We start from the raw sequence: 18,729 nt of genomic DNA on the forward strand, positions 1-18,729 counted from the left end.
GCAGGATGAGGGTGGACCGTCCGACGCCTGCAGAAGTGCATTACTCGAGTCTTGGCAGCAGAGAACTGAAAGCCGGGAGTCAGAGCCCATGATGCTGCCTTGCGAACGGCGACTTGCAGCCTGCGTTCGGCGACTCCCGTAGTCGTGGAGCTAAATGAGATGCAGAAGTCGTCGGCATACAAAGAAGGAGACACCGACGACCCCACTGCTGCTGCCAGACCATTAATGGCCACTAAAAATAAGGAGACGCTCAACACCGAGCCCTGCGGGACCCCATTTTCCTGTATATAAGAGGAACTAGAGGTAGCACCGACTTGCACCCGGAAAGAGCGGCGCAATAAAAAGCTTTGAAGAAAAGCCGGGAGCCGACCACGAAGACCCCGCTCATGCAATGTGGCGAGGATGTGATGCCTCCATGTGGTGTCATACGCCTTCCGCAGATCGAAAAACACAGCAACGAGATGCTGACGTCGGGCAAAGGCCATACGGACAGCAGATTCGAGCCGCACCAAATTGTCCACTGCAGACCGGCCCCGACGGAAGCCACCCTGGGATGGAGCGAGGAGACCGCGCGACTCAAGGACCCAACACAAACGCCGCCCCACCATACGTTCGAGCAATTTGCACAAAACGTTGGTGAGGGTAATGGGACGATAGCTGTCCACCGTCAGTGGGTCCGCACCGGGCTTCAAGATGGGGACAATAACACCCTCTCGCCATTGCGACGGGAACACACCTTCGCTCCAAATGCGATTAAATATCGCGAGAATGTGTCTCTGGCAGTCCCTGGAGAGATGCTTCAGCATCTGTGCGTGGATGCAGTCCGGTCCTGGTGCTGTATCAGGGCAATCGGCGAGGGCAGCGAGGAATTCCCTCTCGCTGAAAGGAGCATTGTAAGTTTCAGAACGACGCGTGTGGAACGATAATGGCGTCTGCTCGGCCCGCTTCTTGAGAGAGCGAAAGGCGGGGGGATAAGTTGCAGTCGCAGAGCTCGTAGCGAAGTGCGCAGCAAGGTGTTCAGCAATGGCGGCAGCGTCCGTGCACACAGCGCCGTCCAAAGAGATCCCAGGGACACCTGTAGGGGTCTGGTGTCCATAAATCCGCCGTATCCGGGACCACACGAGCGAGGGGGAAACACGGGAGCCCAAGGAGGAAACATACCGCTCCCAGCACTCCTGCTTACGCCGTGCAATAAGACGGCGGGCGAAGGCACGGAGCCTCTTAAAGGCGATGAGGGTCTCCAGAGACGGGTGCCGCCTATGACGCTGGAGAGCCCGCCTACGGTCGCGAATAGCCTCAGCAATCTCCGGCGACCACCAGGGGACAGCCTTCCTCCGAGGGAGGCCAGAAGAACGGGGGATGGAAGCCTCGGCCGCTGAAATGATGGACGTGGTTAAAACACGAACCACCTCGTCAATGTCACCCTGTGGGGGAGACTCAATGGTTGCAGCGGAAGTAAAAGCTGGCCAGTCAGCCCTGTGGAGAGCCCAGCGGGGCAAGCGCCCAGAAGAATGACACTGGGGCAGTGACAAATAGATGGGAAAATGGTCACTACCACACAGGTCAGGGTGCACTCTCCAGTGGAGGGATGGGACAAGGCCAGGGCTGCAAATAGAGAGATCGATGGCCGAGAACGAGCCATGGGCCACACTGAAATGCGTGGGAGCACCGGTGTTCAAGAGGCTAAGGTCGAGCTGAGCCAACACATGCTCCACGGCCCGACCGCGAACATCGGAGACAGTCCCACCCCATAGAGGGTTGTGGGCATTGAAATCACCCAGCAGCAAAAAAGGTGGCGGCAGTTCGGCTATCAGAGCAGCCAGGACATGCTGTGCGACAACACCATCAGGTGGAAGGTAAATACTGCAGACGGTGATAGCCTGTGGCGTCCACACCCGAACAGCGACAGCCTCTAAAGCTGTTTGTAGAGGTACAAATTCGCTGTGAAGAGAGTTAAGGACATAGATGAAGACGCCACCAGACACCCTTTCATAAGCTGCTCGGTTCTTATAATAACCCCGATAGCCACGGAGGGCGGGGGTGCGCATTGCTGGAAACCAAGTTTCCTGCAGAGCAATGCAAAGGAAAGGATGACGGCTGATAAGTTGGCGGAGCTCAGCTAGATGGTGGAAGAAACCGCTGCAGTTCCACTGGAGGATGGTATTAGCCATGGATGGGAAAGGCGTGAAGGGACTGGGGAGGCAGATTACGCCTCCGGGGCCCCTGCTGCTACTGAGTCACCACCTGGACAACAGCTATCTATTGCATCCGAGGGACTGGCGAGATCCATGTCCTCAGCGGACGCCAGGATCTCCACCTCATCTTCGGACGCAGAGGGAGAAGGGTGCGGTGGGACAGGTGCCACCGCAATTTCAGGATGCTTGGGAGCCTTTTTCTTCGACTGCTTTGCGCGCTGAGCCTTAGGTGGTTCTGGCTGGGAGGGCCTCACTGGGTCAGTCTCTGGGACTGAAGACGACCGTGACGCCCTACGACCAGCGACCGGTGGTTGTTTGACAAACTTGCGGGTGTCCGCTTTGGCACTGGGCAAAGCCTGGGATGGGAGGGCCCCAAGGGACCCCTTCCGAGCGAGAGGAGCCGAAGAAGGCTCACGCTTCTCCGGCTGTGAAGGGGGAACAGATATCCCCGGTGGTTGGGGTGGTGTTGCTCCTGAAGTAAATGGAGCAGGAGCAACAGGGAGTGAAGTGCCCCCCACAACCAAGGGGGCCAGTGAATGCTGACCGAGCTGAGATCGAACTGGTGTTGCAGCAGCGGCATAACTAGTTGGCATTGGCACAGGATGTAGCCGCTCAAATTTCCGCCTTGCCTCGGTGTAGGACAGGCGGTCCAGGGTCTTATATTCCATTATCTTCCTTTCTTTCTGGAAGATCCTACAGTCCGGCGAGCAGGGGGAATGGTGTTCTCCGCAGTTAACACAGATAGGAGGCGGGGCACATGGAGTATCAGGATGCGAAGGACGTCCACAATCCCGACACGTGATGCTGGAAGTACAGTGAGATGACATGTGCCCGAACTTCCAGCATTTAAAACACCGCATCGGAGGAGGGATATATGGCTTCACATCACAACGGTAAACCATCACCTTAACCTTTTCGGGTAAGACATCACCCTCAAAGGCCAAGATGAAGGCACCGGTGGCTACCTGATTATCCCTCGGACCCCGATGGACGCGCCGGACGAAGTGAACACCTCGTCGTTCGAGGTTGGCGCGTAATTCATCGTCGGACTGCAGAAGAAGATCCCTGTGGAATATAATACCCTGGACCATGTTGAGACTCTTATGCGGCGTGATGTTAACTGAAACATCCCCAAACTTGTCACAATTGAGCAACCTCCGTGACTGGGCAGAGGATGCCGTTTTGATGAGCACAGAACCAGAGCGCATCTTGGACAAGCCCTCCACCTCCCCGAACTTGTCCTCTAAATGCTCCACAAAAAACTGGGGCTTGGTTGACATAAACGATTCCCCATCAACTCGCGTACACACAAGGAACCGGGGTGAATAGTCTCCACTGCCTTCTTTTGCCATACGTTCCTGCCGTTGAGGTTAGACCTCGATCGCTTAGAGACTGCTGGTGGTGGCCCACCAGCGAGAGATGATGTACCACGCTTCATTGCGGGTCATCCGCCCTGATGCCACCTACTCCGACCAAGGGCCCTCCCCACGGGCGCCACCCAGCCACAGCAAAGGCCACCTGGCAGGATGGCCATTGCCGGGAGTCCCGATGCCCCGGGGCGATGGGCATCTACTCCTTGGCATACATGGGGAGTTAACGGCGCAGGCATCAGTAGAGCGATCCCTGTGTTGTCAGGGGGCTACAACCAAGAGGGTACATGGCGGCCCCACCACAACGGACTGGCTACCGTGCTGGATCTTAGGTGCAAAAAATGGCCAAGGTCGTCGTCGCAGTTAAAAGAAACGCTGCAGAGTGCAGTGTGGTAATCGCCCAAGAGATCGAAAACGAGCGGGACACCATTGCAACGACGAGAAAGACGGCGAAAGGTCTAATTGCACGACGGATACAGTGCACCATGTAAGGCGCCCTTCCCCAATTGGCTCGCTCTTCGGAATAATTTAGAAAGATGGAGGTCAAACCCGAGAGGGGACCATCACATAAGGCCGAAACATGTGAGACTCCTTTTAGTCGCCTCTTACGACAGGCAGGAATACCGCGGGCCTATTCTAACCCCCGAACCCGCAGGGGGGTGTTGATCTGGAAATTCCAGACTCGCTTCTTGTTTCTTGTCTTTCTCAAGAGCCCACTCCCTGATTGTCTGTGTGAACCAACCTCCCAAAACATGTGGACAGAGGCATTCTTTAACATCTGACGGTTTGTATGAAGGTTACGTCTCTCTTTCTAACATGCAGTGGTACCACTTGCCAGAAAAACTTATGAAACATGTCCATCCATCGCTGATTTTCTCTGAGTATTATTTCGTATCTCCAGCAATCAGTTATTTGCGAAGTATTATACTTAGTAGTAGGGGATGCGTGATAGTTTCACCTTGAGCATCAGGCTTATAAAGTATATGTGTGTGTTACAACATGTGCAAAGGGAAAGACTATGTCCAGTCGTAAGGAAGGTATCGATTTGACATGGAGTACTGTGATAGCAAAGGGGAAAGTATGTCAAGTCATAAGAATGGTACAGATATTTCTATTTCCAGAGCCATGGCCATTATAGGGTGTATTTCCGATACTTCGCTCATTGTAGAATGTCGTCCAATTCAGACCGCAATCGTAATATTTAACTGTAACTACAGTGATAAAATATATATGTGGTCGGTTTCCTAGGATGACTCTTGTTGTGGGAAGGATTCACGTTTCCAGCTAATGGTAGGAGCTGTCCGAATGGAGAGGCCTGTTGGGATGCAAGAATGTAGCTGACTTAACCGAGTCATCTTGTAGATGGCCGAATAGTGAACTAATACATAGTATGTGTTGAATAGCTTTCGTGATGTCGTGGAAATTTTTAGAAGATTCAATATGGTTATCTGTCTGCCCTGGACCATTATTCCCTACCATATAAATTGTCTGGTTGACTGCTTCTACACATTTCGCGCCTTTATTTGGTTGAGGGAACATCAGTTGTGGTGTGTGCATTTAGTAGGTGAAAGATACATTTGCTGGTTCTCTAGACATGAGAAACTCCTTATTTGACTTTGTAAATTATAAGAATGATTTGGAATCTGTTACATTGCCGACATCGGTATTTGCGAGTGGAAATATCAGTTTCCTCTTTTTTTTCGAGTTCTCAATTAAAGGTCTTCACTGACAGGATAAGGTTCTAGTTACTCAGTGGATTACAGCATGCTTCACCTCGCTAAGGTTTCGGGTTTCTAGAGAAATAATTTCCTGTCTATATCTTTGGAATTATACCATGCAAGTAATACTACTGCTATGCAAGCAATATTGCTGTGTGCTTGATATCAAGAAGTATCATGTAAATGGTATGATATTCTGGCAAACCAAGTGAAATTACATATGTTGTTGTAATCCCTGAGTCTATAGATGGGTGTAGAAGGCAAGCAACCAAGCAAGTTAGGGCCACTAATAGTAACACCTTTGGTCCAAGGGGAAACGAGCCCATCTTTGTACAACAGTTCGGAGAGTGACTTCGGTCCACTGAGGACGCTCTGGTTACACGTTGGGAGTGGATGACTTGTAACCATCGGCTGCGGTGGAGGACCGCCCAACCTTGCGGGAAAATATCTAGTGCTGCGAGGAGTATACCTATGGTGCATGTGCTTATGCTGTCTGTCTTTGCGGTATATGTACGAGTGTCTGGCAGTTGGCAGCTATATGAATGATGCAAAAGGAGCGATTTTTTATGGTGCAGGATAGGAATTGTATGTTTACTACATCGACACAGTACACAGTGGAATATTGTCTTGTTGGAGATTTGTTTCACACTCTAATGTTCAAGCTTCCGTCCTCAGTGAAAGAGCAGTGTTATTGAGTAAGAGTCTTTCCATATTTGACGATCTGTAGGCTACTTTTTGCAGGTTTTAACTGTCAGTGCAATATGGCGATCTGTAAAAAATTGTTTTGCTGCTGAAAGTCTAATCTGGAGAAAGCAAAAGGCAAACAGTGCTTCCACACCGGCAGCATCAGTATTTGGTGAGTAAATTCAGTAAGAGCCTGCCATAATGATCCATTCATTCATAAGCCATCCTTTGTGTTGCGATGTAGGAGCCTCTAAGTAGCAGTGAGAACATCTGCATTTCGGAGATGTTAATTGAAAGCAGGAAGGGTAACACGTGATGGACGGGGTGCCACGTTAGGACCATCAGGAGGAATACATTTGGCGTTATTCTGGGCTATTTTCGTGAACAGGTCCTGTTAGGACAAGAATCTCCATTCAGACAAGCTGAGACCTCACGAAAGCCCCTACAAAAGCGATGGTTAACTATTTCCGCAGTACTTTACTGTTTCTGAGAGGTAGACTTGGCTCTTATTTACATAGCCATGTGACATCAGTATAACAATGAGAGCCTTTCAGATGCGCCTGTGATGGTGAGTCACTATGCGAACGTTTTGCAGTGATGCATCAACCACACTGGGGCCAGACGCAGCTCGCATGTCCCATTAGGATGGCTAGGAACAATGCACCCTGTGCAATTCTGGGAAGCATTGCAACAGATTTCTATAGCATGACCTGTGGCGTCAGTGTAACATTGAGAACCTTTTAGCCGCAAACATCTCTCTTGGTGCTAGACTGCAAGTAGAGGGGCATCGCGCCATAAACAATGGTAAACATGTGCACGTGACCCAGAGGTGTCTCTCGTATGGGACCAGAATGAGCGTGCCGCCCGGCATACATACCTTGGGGGCTCTGTAGGGAAGAGTTCGAGGACACGTTGTGTTTGACGGTATTTCGAAAGTGTTTTTACGTGCAATGAGTGTTTGTGCAATACATCATTTTCGGCCGTTTAATTATTGTGAGTGTGTTTGCATAGCGTTTCATATGCTTTACATTTTCACAATTTACGATTTGTTTTCGTGCCTGTTGCATTATTTTGTGAACGGGTGTGGAGCCTGTGCGATGCATTAGTTTGACAGTTTATATTTAGTGAACGTGTTTGCAGAGCGTTTTACATGCATTATTTTGACAATTTACGAGTTGTTCGCATCTCTACACACCAGTGTACTGAATTGTTTCCGTGATTTACGAGTAGTTTGCAGGTCTGTGTACTGTGTACTGCATTACTTCGGTAATTTACGAATTGTTTGTGTCTCTACACATCAGTGTACTGCATTGTTTCGGTGATTTACGAGATTTTTGCAGGTCTCTATGCTGTATACTGTATTATTTTGGTAATTTACGAGTTGTTTTCGTTTCTGCACATTAGTGTTCTGCATTAATTTGGTTACTTACGAGTAGTTTTCAGGTCTGTAGGCTGTGTATTCTGACCCCAAGCATGTCAGGGCGAGTGTTTTGTATCAGTGTAATAAATAAACTATATGAAATACATCCCTAAATAAATTGCTCCAAAATAAATAAAGTACACTCCTACCTCTCTCCAGCAGCCCAGAACAGGCTGAGTCCTTTTCCCAGCAATTCCTAGGACGAGGTGGTGGTCGGATGACTTAGGTTAGTGAAGCTTGCCCAAGTGACCTTTTTTCCCACCATTTTCTTAGGTTAGTTTGAACTTCCTGCCATTTTGTGGCGGGGGGCGGGAGGGGAAGGGTGGAGGGGTTAGTTTAGTGGAGGTAGCTCAATTGACCTATTTTCCCATCAAAATTCGAACTTCCCACAATGACATCATTGTGACATTGCCATATCTATCATCGCTATCTTGGATCCTACATCTTGAATAAATTTGGTAACAGTGCAATGTGCTGTGGTGCTCTCTTTGCCCTACTACTCCAGTGCACTTCATGCAAACCCACTACAGACCAGTACAACATGGACTACCCAAGGCATATTGGTGATTGAAGCATCCATCCCGCATGAATGGAAAGAAGTGGAATAGAAACTGTCCTCGGGATCATATTCGGTACCATATCAAAAAGATGATAGACAGAATCACCAAGAATAAGACTACCAGTGAAGAGAGGGTGCAGAAATTTTAGAGGTACACAGTCCCTATCTGTGAAGAAATGAATGAGAATCTGACAGAGTGCAAAAAATAGGCATGATTTATTAGTGGCAGAGGCTCTTTCTTCACTGTGAGATGGTATCCAATTTCCTGGCGCCTTACTCTTAAACTGTGAAGAATTAAAAATGAAACTGTCAAAAGATGTTGTTAAGTTTGATAATCAAACAGAAGAGGCCATGTATCTAACAACTAATATGCAGTTGGGTGACATAACAGTGCCGTATGTTCTGGATTCAGGCAGCCAAGTCTTGGTACTGGATAACAATGTCTATGAAATGTGCAAAACGAAAAGAAGTGGCAAATGTTCAAGATGTGGCCAGTGTTCAAACTACAGGGAGTGAGTGCGGACAGTGCAGTACACAGGAAGTAGACAGAGATTAAGGAACAGGTCAACCACACACTCAGCGACAATTTTCTAGTTATACATAATCAGATGGTGAAGGTGATATTTAGGATCGACCTTTTGAAATTCTACAGAGTGATACTTTACCTGAAACAGAGATGCATGTTAGTAACTTTAGACAAATTAAACTAACCTTAAAGGATAATCAGGACAGCTCAGCCGATGATATCATAGCATTGTTAGGTATCGCACTGACTGGTGAAGGGAGTATATTACCAGGAGACAAGAGTGAACAGTCAATGAAAATAGATGAGAAGGAGAGACTTAGCCACCTGTTTCATTAGAAGTTCTGAAGACAGAGGGAATGACAGAAGTAGTGACAGAATGATATCCATTAGAGTTAGGAGAATGTTGTGAAGATGATGGCGAGTGGATGTTTCGACCAGTGACTTCAGAGAAGAGGAGATAAGTTACGAATACTTGGGATATAATATGCTAATAGAGATGGGCAATACGTTTGACTTGTTTCTCCATGCGAAAGAGTGGATAGATACAACGTTAGATTTACCATAGGAAGATAATTCGACCAGAGATGAATTTGAAAGCTTCAACGGAAAAATGACGATAAAACGACGAGAGATCAGTTGTGTTACTGATAGAGAACGTCAGGCCGTTCTGATGGTAGGAAAAAGGAATGAAGTAGACAGAACAACACACATCGACAACGAAGGCGGGTCATTGGGTACGGTATTCGATTTGAGAGATGAGCAAAGCCAATAAGTACTGGAAATAGCGTAATGTGTGTTACAAGTAGTTAGTGACGAAATTTCGACATGTACCTGTGCACAAGTTAAATGTATGCATTGTGATGAATAAAGAGAGCACAGTAAGGTGAATCAAGTTCCCAGAAGGCGATAAAGTTCTGCTAAATGCAAGGAAAACATGACGAAAGAGCAAGTTTGTGAGTCAAATTCTTTTACACCTGTTCTATACTGTGTGGGGGGGCAACGGCCTTGCCACAGTGGATACACCGATTCCCAAGAGATCACCAAAGTTAAGCGCTGTTGGGCGTGGTCGGCATTTGGATGGATGACCATCCAGGCCACCATGCGCTGTTGCCATTTTTTGGGGTGCACTCAGCCTCGTGATGCCAATTGAGGAGCTACTCGACTGATTAGCAGTGGCTTTGGTCAAGATACCATCATAACGACCGGGAGAGCGGTGTGCTGAACCCATGCCCCTCCTATCCGCATTCTCCACTGAGGATGACATGGCGGTCGGATGGTCCCGGTAGGCCACTGATGGCCTGAAGACGGAGTGCTATACTGTGCCAGGTAGCCAGATCATACATGACAACTCGGTGGAGATTGAGATCCTCAAAAGTCACAAATCAAAGGGACAAATGGCTCTGAGCACTATGGGACTCAACTACCGTGGTCACCAGTCCTCTAGAACTTAGAACTACTTAAGCCTAACTAACCTAAGGACATCACATACACCCATTCCCGAGGCAGGATTCGAACCTGCGACCGTAGCAATAGCGCGGCTCCGGACTGGAGCGCCTAGAACCGCACGGCCACCACGGCCGGCTCAAAGGGACACCAGCATGCAGAGTGTTCATAATTAAACTTTTGCTATTTGAGAGGGCTCCCTAAAAACGAGTGATTGCAGGACAATGAAACATTTCTAAGGACATGCGAAAGAGAAATAACGAATAAACCAATTAAAGAAACACATTTTAATTTCTACATGAGAGGGTAACATTTGTTAATTGCTTACCGTGTTTACGTTCCAAGTTGCAAACACTGGTCAATGTGTCGACCGTCTGTATCCACTACAGCCTGGAACCTCTTACCATTTCACAACTGTTCGCAATATTTTTCGAAAGATGGACCATGGAGTATTCAGCTGTTGCCACACATCTCTTGCACTGATTGATGATCGCACATTGCATCCATCATTCTCAGCCACGTCAACAGTAACAACAATTTGTGGCGCAATTAGCCGCTGGCCTCTACACGGAGCACTTATCAAATCGCCAATTAATTCGAACTTCCAAATCACGTTCTTCGACCCCAGTGAAGAAAGACGACATCGTATTCCTTTAATGCATCCATACTCACGAAGAGTCAGGCTCCAGCTCTCGGCTGTGATGCGAGTACGTCTACAGAGTGGCAAGTTAAATGTTTATCCTTTTCTGTGTTATCCATGTAGTGTATTTATTAAATTTCGTGTGTGTCTGCTTTTACAGTTCTCTTCTTCAGTTAGTCTTGCTAGGATGGACAGAATGTTTGCATACTGTGTGCAGTCGCAGGAGGAGCTAGCTGCAGTTCAGTAACAGTTGAGCGTGCTGTTAGCTAGAGCACCTTCAGCCTACTGCCTGGGGGGAATAGCAGTAGCGGAGAATATGGTGCGTCGCGTTCGACACCTCAGGTGAGTAGTGGGACAAAGAGGTCACCACCCCACTCTCCATTGTTGCCAAATTTATTCAAGATGGCAGCGATGACGTCATCCAAGATGGCGGGATGTAAACTTGGCAACACTGCATGACGTCATCCAAGATGGCGGATTTTTGCGGGAAAATAGGCCAATTGTGCTACGTCCACTAACCTAAGCCTCCAGAAGAAAAAATGGCGGCAAGTTTGAATTCCAACATGATTATGCATGCAAAACCGTACTTTTCTTTATTATTATTATTATTCATTATTATTGATTATCATTTATTAACATCCATTATCATTTATTATTATTTATTATCATTTATTATTATTTATTATTATTGACCTGTCTCCACTAGAAAATTCCCTCCAAATTCAAATTCCAACATGATAATGGCTGCAAAACCTTACTTTTGTTTATTATTCATTATAATTCATTATCATTTATTAACATTCATTATCATTCATTGTCATTTATTATCATTCATTATCGTTCATTATCATTTATTATCATTTATTATTATTTATTATTATTGACCTGCCTCCACTAGAAAATTCCCTCCAAAGTCAAATTCCTACACGATAATGGCTGCAAAACCTTACTTTTGTTTATTATTAGTCATTATCATTTATTAACATTCATTATCATTCATTGTCATTTATTATCATTCATTATCATTTATTATTATAGGCCTACCTCCACTAGAAAATTGCGCCAAATCCAAATCCCAACACTATATTCTCTCGAAATCTGTACTTCTATGTATTATTATCATTTATTATTTATTCAAGATGTCCGATTTTCTCGGTGAGAAATCCATTCTCCTTACATCCATAACAAAAATCTATCACAAGTTCAAATCCCCAACACCATAGTTGATCACATGTACGAGCTTTCTCCGTCACTTATCTTTTTTCACTGGTAGTCTATCATAATCGCGTCAAATAAAAAACTGCACTTCTAGTAACGTAATTCACGTCCTTTGATTTTGCAGTGGGGAAGGGACTGAAGACATTATTTCAAGCAGTACGGTCATCACTTGTTCTCCAACACAGTCAGGACACACATCTTTGATATCACAGTGCAGTCACCATGACGTCCGTGCTCCAACTGAATTAGTTTAAATCCTCGCCACCCCTGGCCAGTGCGCAGAGACCCTGCCTACGCCTGTCACGTGAGGCGGCCGGCCACTAGCACAGGGGGTGAGCCCAGCGATTGCTCCCACGTCGTAAACATGTTTTCGCTGGACACGCTGGAACTTGTCGAGTTTGACGTCACAGCGCCCCCTTGTCCGCTCACCACGTGTATTCGTCGCCTCCACACGTTTCCCGCCAAAATTGTCTCCCTCGGAGCTGAATCGCACAACGGTCGGCCGTTTCCCTGCAACACATTCGGCGCCACGTTCAAACCTGTCGATGCCGACCACTCACCGTCCACCACGTGTCCCTGTGCGAGCGAGAGCGCAGTGCTACACTTTTGGCTGCAAAGTTTGCTCGACAGTGGAATCCGCCATGACTATATAACAGCACGTTTGGACCGCACTAGAACGCCCGCTAATTGACTCGTTCTCACGTGCGCATAATAAATGTACAATCGCTGCGCCGCCGCTCCGCTTACGTCACACACCCTCCATACACGCGACGGACATAGCCTTCTGTAAATAACTGGAAAATGACTCTTTATTTCAGACATTACGGTCATGCAGGTGTGTTCCAACTGACTTCTCCATGCTCACACAGCGAAACTCCAGAGCGCAGCTGACGTACGCGCGGCCAGCGAGCCCGCTCCATCGGCAGCTCCCTGGCCGGCTGACGTCAAGCACACCCCCACGGCCAGCGCCAGCTAGGCGGCGAGCGGCGCCTCAGGGCTCCACCACAAACGGTCAGCTGCGCCCGCGAGCACTTAACGCTGGACACGATGGAACCTGCCGACCGTGTGCCGGACAAAGGATACGTTTGGCGCCAGAGTTTCACTGACAGTGGAATCCACCATGACCAGATAGCAGTGCGTTTGCTTGTCGCGAGAACGTTCGCTAATTCACTCTCACCACCCCGCTTTATTAAATAATTCAATTTGCAATTTCATATACGTATGCAAACGTGTTCAACTTCCTAATTTCAACCACTTTTCGAGGACCAGACCGCCATCTCCTTCTCCTAGAAACCAGCGCCAAGTTTCAAATCTGCCAGTAAACAAAGCTCAGTTGCGCGTCCGCCACCAACCTAAGAAAATTGTTTCAAACTAAGCCACCAGCACTCAACCTCTTCCTACACGTTTCTGGTAAACGGACTTACCCTGCAGTAAGTCCATGGATGGAGGAATGAATTTACTTTATTGAGGAATGGAGTATATCTATCACACCGACATGTCCCACATCATACAGACCTGAAAAACACTTCTACATAACTCATTTATAATGTTCTACACATACGCTTGCTAATTGTAAACAGTTAAAAATAACTCATAGCACAGCCTACAGACATGCGAACTGTTCGTAAATAATGCAAAACATTTACCTCCAAATAGCCAAACAACTGCTAATTTTCGGAAATAATTTCAGTTCATAGGCTGATGGAAGGAGGAACGAGTGTACTTAATTTATTTGCAACATATCTTTTTGAAACTTTTACCCTCATAGGTTTCGATATGTAAGGCTGACATAAGACAGTTTCTGAACTCCAGTAGTGCACTACACTTAGCAACACAGCCACACCCATCAAGATATCCATTCCAATCCAGACCTGTAACTCCTTTACAGATAAATTTGTCCAGTTATTTGTCTACTCACTCACATTCTGACCAGATTGCCGTTATTGCGCAAAAACAGCTCAGACTGCGCTGTGCTGCTCTGGGAAGTAAGGAAGGGCTGCACTCTATTTTTTTGGAGCCCTTTTATTTAGTCGTGGAGTATATTTGTCACAAAACACCCGCACTGATCCCACTGTGGTCATCTGACACAGGCCACAAACACGTAAACAACGCAAAATTTCACCACACAATACCAAACAGCTCTTAAATAATGCAGTACACAATATCAGCAGACGAGCTCTGTACTCTTGAACTCTCCAAATAAAGCACCGCACAGTGCACAGACATGCTCGCAAAATAGTGCAACAGACGCGCCCAAGCACCACCAGCTGCCAAAACGACCAAAAGTCTCTGCTCGGCCTCCCCCAAACATGACCTCAACACAATCGCATTCGCACGTATCACCGGAGAAATTGATATCGCCTATGCGCCTTAGATTATGCTCCAAGGCAGGCCTCGCGCGCGTGCGGTCGGCGGGGAAGGGGATTCCAGAGTCTCCAGCCAAGTTCAGCTTCCGAGCGCTCGTGACAGCCGACACATGTGAAAGCTGCATTGTTCTTCTCATGTGTACCGCTGGCGTCTCAGGTCTGGACCTACCTTCACGTCTATTCTCAGAATAGCTCATAGCTCGTTGACACACTCGATTAACGCGGCCGGTAAAACATTTACTACTCGCATGCAACCGAGATGGTGACGGAAAACCAATCACTCTGATCGGCGCTGCAGGCGCGTGTAGTCATTGAGAACACTCTATTTTTTTCGAACAACTTATTTAACCATACAGTATATCTATCACGCTATCACAAAACACCAATCCCAGATGTGCCCTGGGCCATGTTGCACAGCCCACAGACACACACCCAATCATAATTTCAGTGCACACTATAGCAAACTGCTACTAAATAATACATCACACAGATGTGTAGATACGCTCAGTACTCGTAAACTATCCTAATAACGCATAGCAGGGCCTGCAGATCCGCTCGCAAAATAACTCAGCAGACGTGCGCAGGTACCTCCACTCTGCACCCTGCCCACTGGATCGTGAAGTCGCCCATCCGTCTGATTTCAGACCTCGCACAGCCCCTGCTCGGCTTCCGCAAGCGTGAGTTGGCGCGGTCAACGCGCTCGTCAGTAGTCAAAGCACACACATACGTCCGTCCAGGACCGCGATCCCGAGCCGCGACCACCGAACGCGGGTGAAAGTCAACTTTATCAACGTAGCATAATTCCAAAGCGCAGCCCCCATACGCTAGACACATCATAGCAGCACATGTCTTTACCTCCTATGACACTGTAGCACACTGCACATTGCTCCTCACACGACATTACACGGCCCTTTAACTAAACATAACTACACATCCCTGCTCTCGCCTCGTCGCGTGACCAGCCATCTAAAAACCTTATCAATATTATTCTTACTTTACAACATTAAAAAAAAAAATAAGATCTAATTTACACCTCCCACCACATCTAACCTCCCACCCGTCCCACCATCAACATACGCAAACGTCCTCAACCCTATCTTGACACTCATATATCACCCCACAAAGCATGCCTATCAATCAATTTATCATTCTCATCCCCTCTTTTCGAATTACAAACGTAGCCTCTATCTAAACACCAATCAACTCATCTTTCTCGCACTTTCAACAGTAAAATTAATTTTACACACACCCAGAAATACCAAACGCAATTAAAGAGTCAAACTTTTATACAGAGCATCAAGCACATACGACAATATTCAAATCCCAGTCCATATTTACCACCTCCACCTTCAATTAAATATTATTACCATTGCCCCAACATTCTGCCAGCGCTCGATTTGTACCTATTTTTCCGCTCTTAACTGTTGTCACTAGCGGTCGAATACCACTATCGATAGACTGCATAAATTTCCACATAAAAAAATATCGCCCTGCCGTTTTGATATATCCGAACACCTGGCATCATTCAACTATCATTTGCTCTTATCTAATAACTCATCGATCAGGTCTGGGGGCAAGGTCATCCCCTTCTTTCTTTCTTTTCTTTCTTTCAGCAGCAGACAGCTTTTTTTTTTACAGTGGTAGCTAAACTGAGCCATCAACTTAACATTACCATTCACGAAACATATCTTCAAATACGTAAACGCACTTACTCAATTACACAGCGATCCCGCTGAGGACATGACCTTCAATATTACAGTTCTTAATCCAATAACCACCGAAACAAGTACTAAATGCTCAAACTAAACAGCCGTCCACTCAGCCCTAGGACCAGATTGCTGAAGTGGGCTCTCCCTATACCTGCTCTCCAGCTTTTGTCTAACGACATACAGTGCACAAATGGATTTCTGAATAGCGCAGATCTCTATCTCAACCCTTGCATCTCCAACAGGACATGTAAACAGTGCCTTCCCCAGCCAGTGAACCCGACGTCATTCACCCTTCGCTCACAATTTCAACTCGCATATATAAAACCATATTCACTCCTGCCAAAACTCACTTAATAATAAAAAAGCATTCTCCCTTTCCAAGCATATATGAGTATGTATTTATCTTTACCCATCTGATCTCTGCAATTTAAGTCGCAGAAAGACATATCTATTACCTTCTGCAACCTGTCTATAAACAGAACGATCTCAGTTACTACAACAGGACCTTGTTTTGACCATTCGCTGGAAATGCGCGCAATGTTGTACACCTCAAACCAGGTACAAGTACAACAGATCCTCAATACCCTATCATCTTTATCCTCTACCATCAAATAGTGAAAAAGTCACGAAGGCACCAATGCGATCCACCTACAGCGCGGACAAACGGAATTCACAATACTCCCCCCGAATAACTCAGAGTGCAGCCATCCAAGAATTCCTAACACCTCGCCAAATCCAACACCTCAAACTACAAATGCCTATATGAACAAGATCATATTAAATATACACACACGCTGCAGAGACCCCTTTAAAGTTTGATCTCCCATACTCTAAGCGAATGAGAAGCTGCCTCTGGCCCTTGTTCAGACAGTGTTTTCTAACACGCTTTTGGACACTGCCGAGCATTTCGTCTTTCTGCCGTGACTTCGAAGTCATTGTCTGATTCTAAAGAGACATTAACACGGACTGATGCACGGTCTCTCACAGGAAATTATACCTTGCACCTTATAAATCATATTCTTACAGTCGATAGCATAACATTGAATGATTTTAAATAAAGGACACCCACAACACAAGGAAAATAGAAGAGCCTGCTGGCGTTGTAGCCACTTCCCTCGAAAGTGATTGACCACCTCTACATTTAAACTCATATGTCACAGTGACCAAATAGTTTAGAACTCTGCATTCGACTTCTAGTGATTGGTCATTTTTGCACACAAGTACAGGATCACCGTTATCGGTGCTAGCAACCCTGGAAGTTGCGGTCCATCAACCAAAATTTCTCCCACAACTCAAGCAATCAGTCAATCATTATGTCGTAGCCAATGCACAGATGCGATGGATAAGACACCACGGATCTACTGTAATATTATCCATCACAGCTGATATCGCGAAAAATTTTACAGTAAGTCCAACACTGACCAATCATGTGACAGCTTGTTTTCTTAATTTCAGTATCATAGCTAAACCATACATCCTCTACTTTGCAAGTATCATTGCGACCATCCATAGATGACTGCTCAGTACGTCCATTCACACTTAATTCTCGAACACATAAAGACGATCACAACGTAGTTCGATAGATTTTTAAGCCAATCATCCAATCTATCGTGTGTAAAGCTCCCTTCCTGGACACTTTAACTATAGTTCTTAAAAAACGACAACGCCATGAAGATACGATGTCAGCTCTTTCCATTATAATTTTCCATCCATTGATTTTTTTATAGCGAAAATCGAGGACTCTGACAACAAAGATGTTTTGCTGCAACTGAATAACTCTGCCTCTCGAAGAGTAACGCAATATTTTTTTAATAGTTGAATGGTATTTCCTTTCGTAATATCCATATATGTGGCTGAGAACAGGATCTTGTTGAAAGAGTCCATGTTTGTTGCATGTGGTTCTGTTCTGTTCTTTCCAGGTATCCGCAGTTTGGATGAACCTGGCTCTTCCCCTTCTGCACAATATTTCTCCTTACAGATTTTGAAGACAGTATTTTTGTGTATCTTCAAGGCGTCTGCAGTTCTTTCAACTTGTTTCGTTAGAGGCAATAGAGTTACACCGTTGTGTCTCTCATTGTCGAAGTATTCTCGCATCGGGCACAAAATGGCTCTGAGCACTATGGGACTTAACATCTATGGTCATTAGTCCCCTAGAACTTAGAACTACTTAAACCTAACTAACCTAAGGACAGCACACAACACCCAGTCATCACGAGGCAGAGAAAATCCCTGACCCCGCCGGGAATCGAACCAGGGAACCCGGGCGTGGGAAGCGAGAACGCTACCGCACGACCACGAGCTGCGGACCATCGGGCACACAAACTCACGTGCCTGGCCACGCAAAACATGAGTAGATCACTGAACTTTCCGTTTAGCAGCCACACTTTTTTGCACACTTCCACTACAAGCTTCAGGCATTTTGTAGCGCAAAATAAACTTGCCGTACAGATAAACAAAGCACACACTGAAACGAACCATAACTGTTTACGTTACCGGCCACGAGCGTCGCCTACAACTGGCTACAGTAGCCGCTAACTGAAGCAGGAGAGAGATTTATTAGGGGTGAACGGAACAAAAGGCGCGGCCGACCGCGTTCTAAGATTGGTTGTTGCTGTGGTAGCAGCCCTGTGAGCAGCTAGACGTCAATCACTTCGTCATTCTGATTCGGGTGGCTAATGCTTCTGCCTAGTAAGCAGGGGACCTGGGTTCGATTCCCAGCCTTGGTACAAGTTTTCAGTACCGGCTTCAGTCAATTAAAATCAATTAATTCCTTTTGCAAAAGATTTTAATTGGGCTCAGATTAATACTCAGTTAATGGCACTACTTGTATGTGCGCCGTTCGAATTTTAGGTGCAAAAACGATCAACCACATTCGGATTTT

The sequence above is a fragment of the Schistocerca cancellata genome, chromosome 8 (genome assembly GCF_023864275.1).
Source record: "Schistocerca cancellata isolate TAMUIC-IGC-003103 chromosome 8, iqSchCanc2.1, whole genome shotgun sequence".
NCBI lineage: Eukaryota > Metazoa > Arthropoda > Insecta > Orthoptera > Acrididae > Schistocerca > Schistocerca cancellata.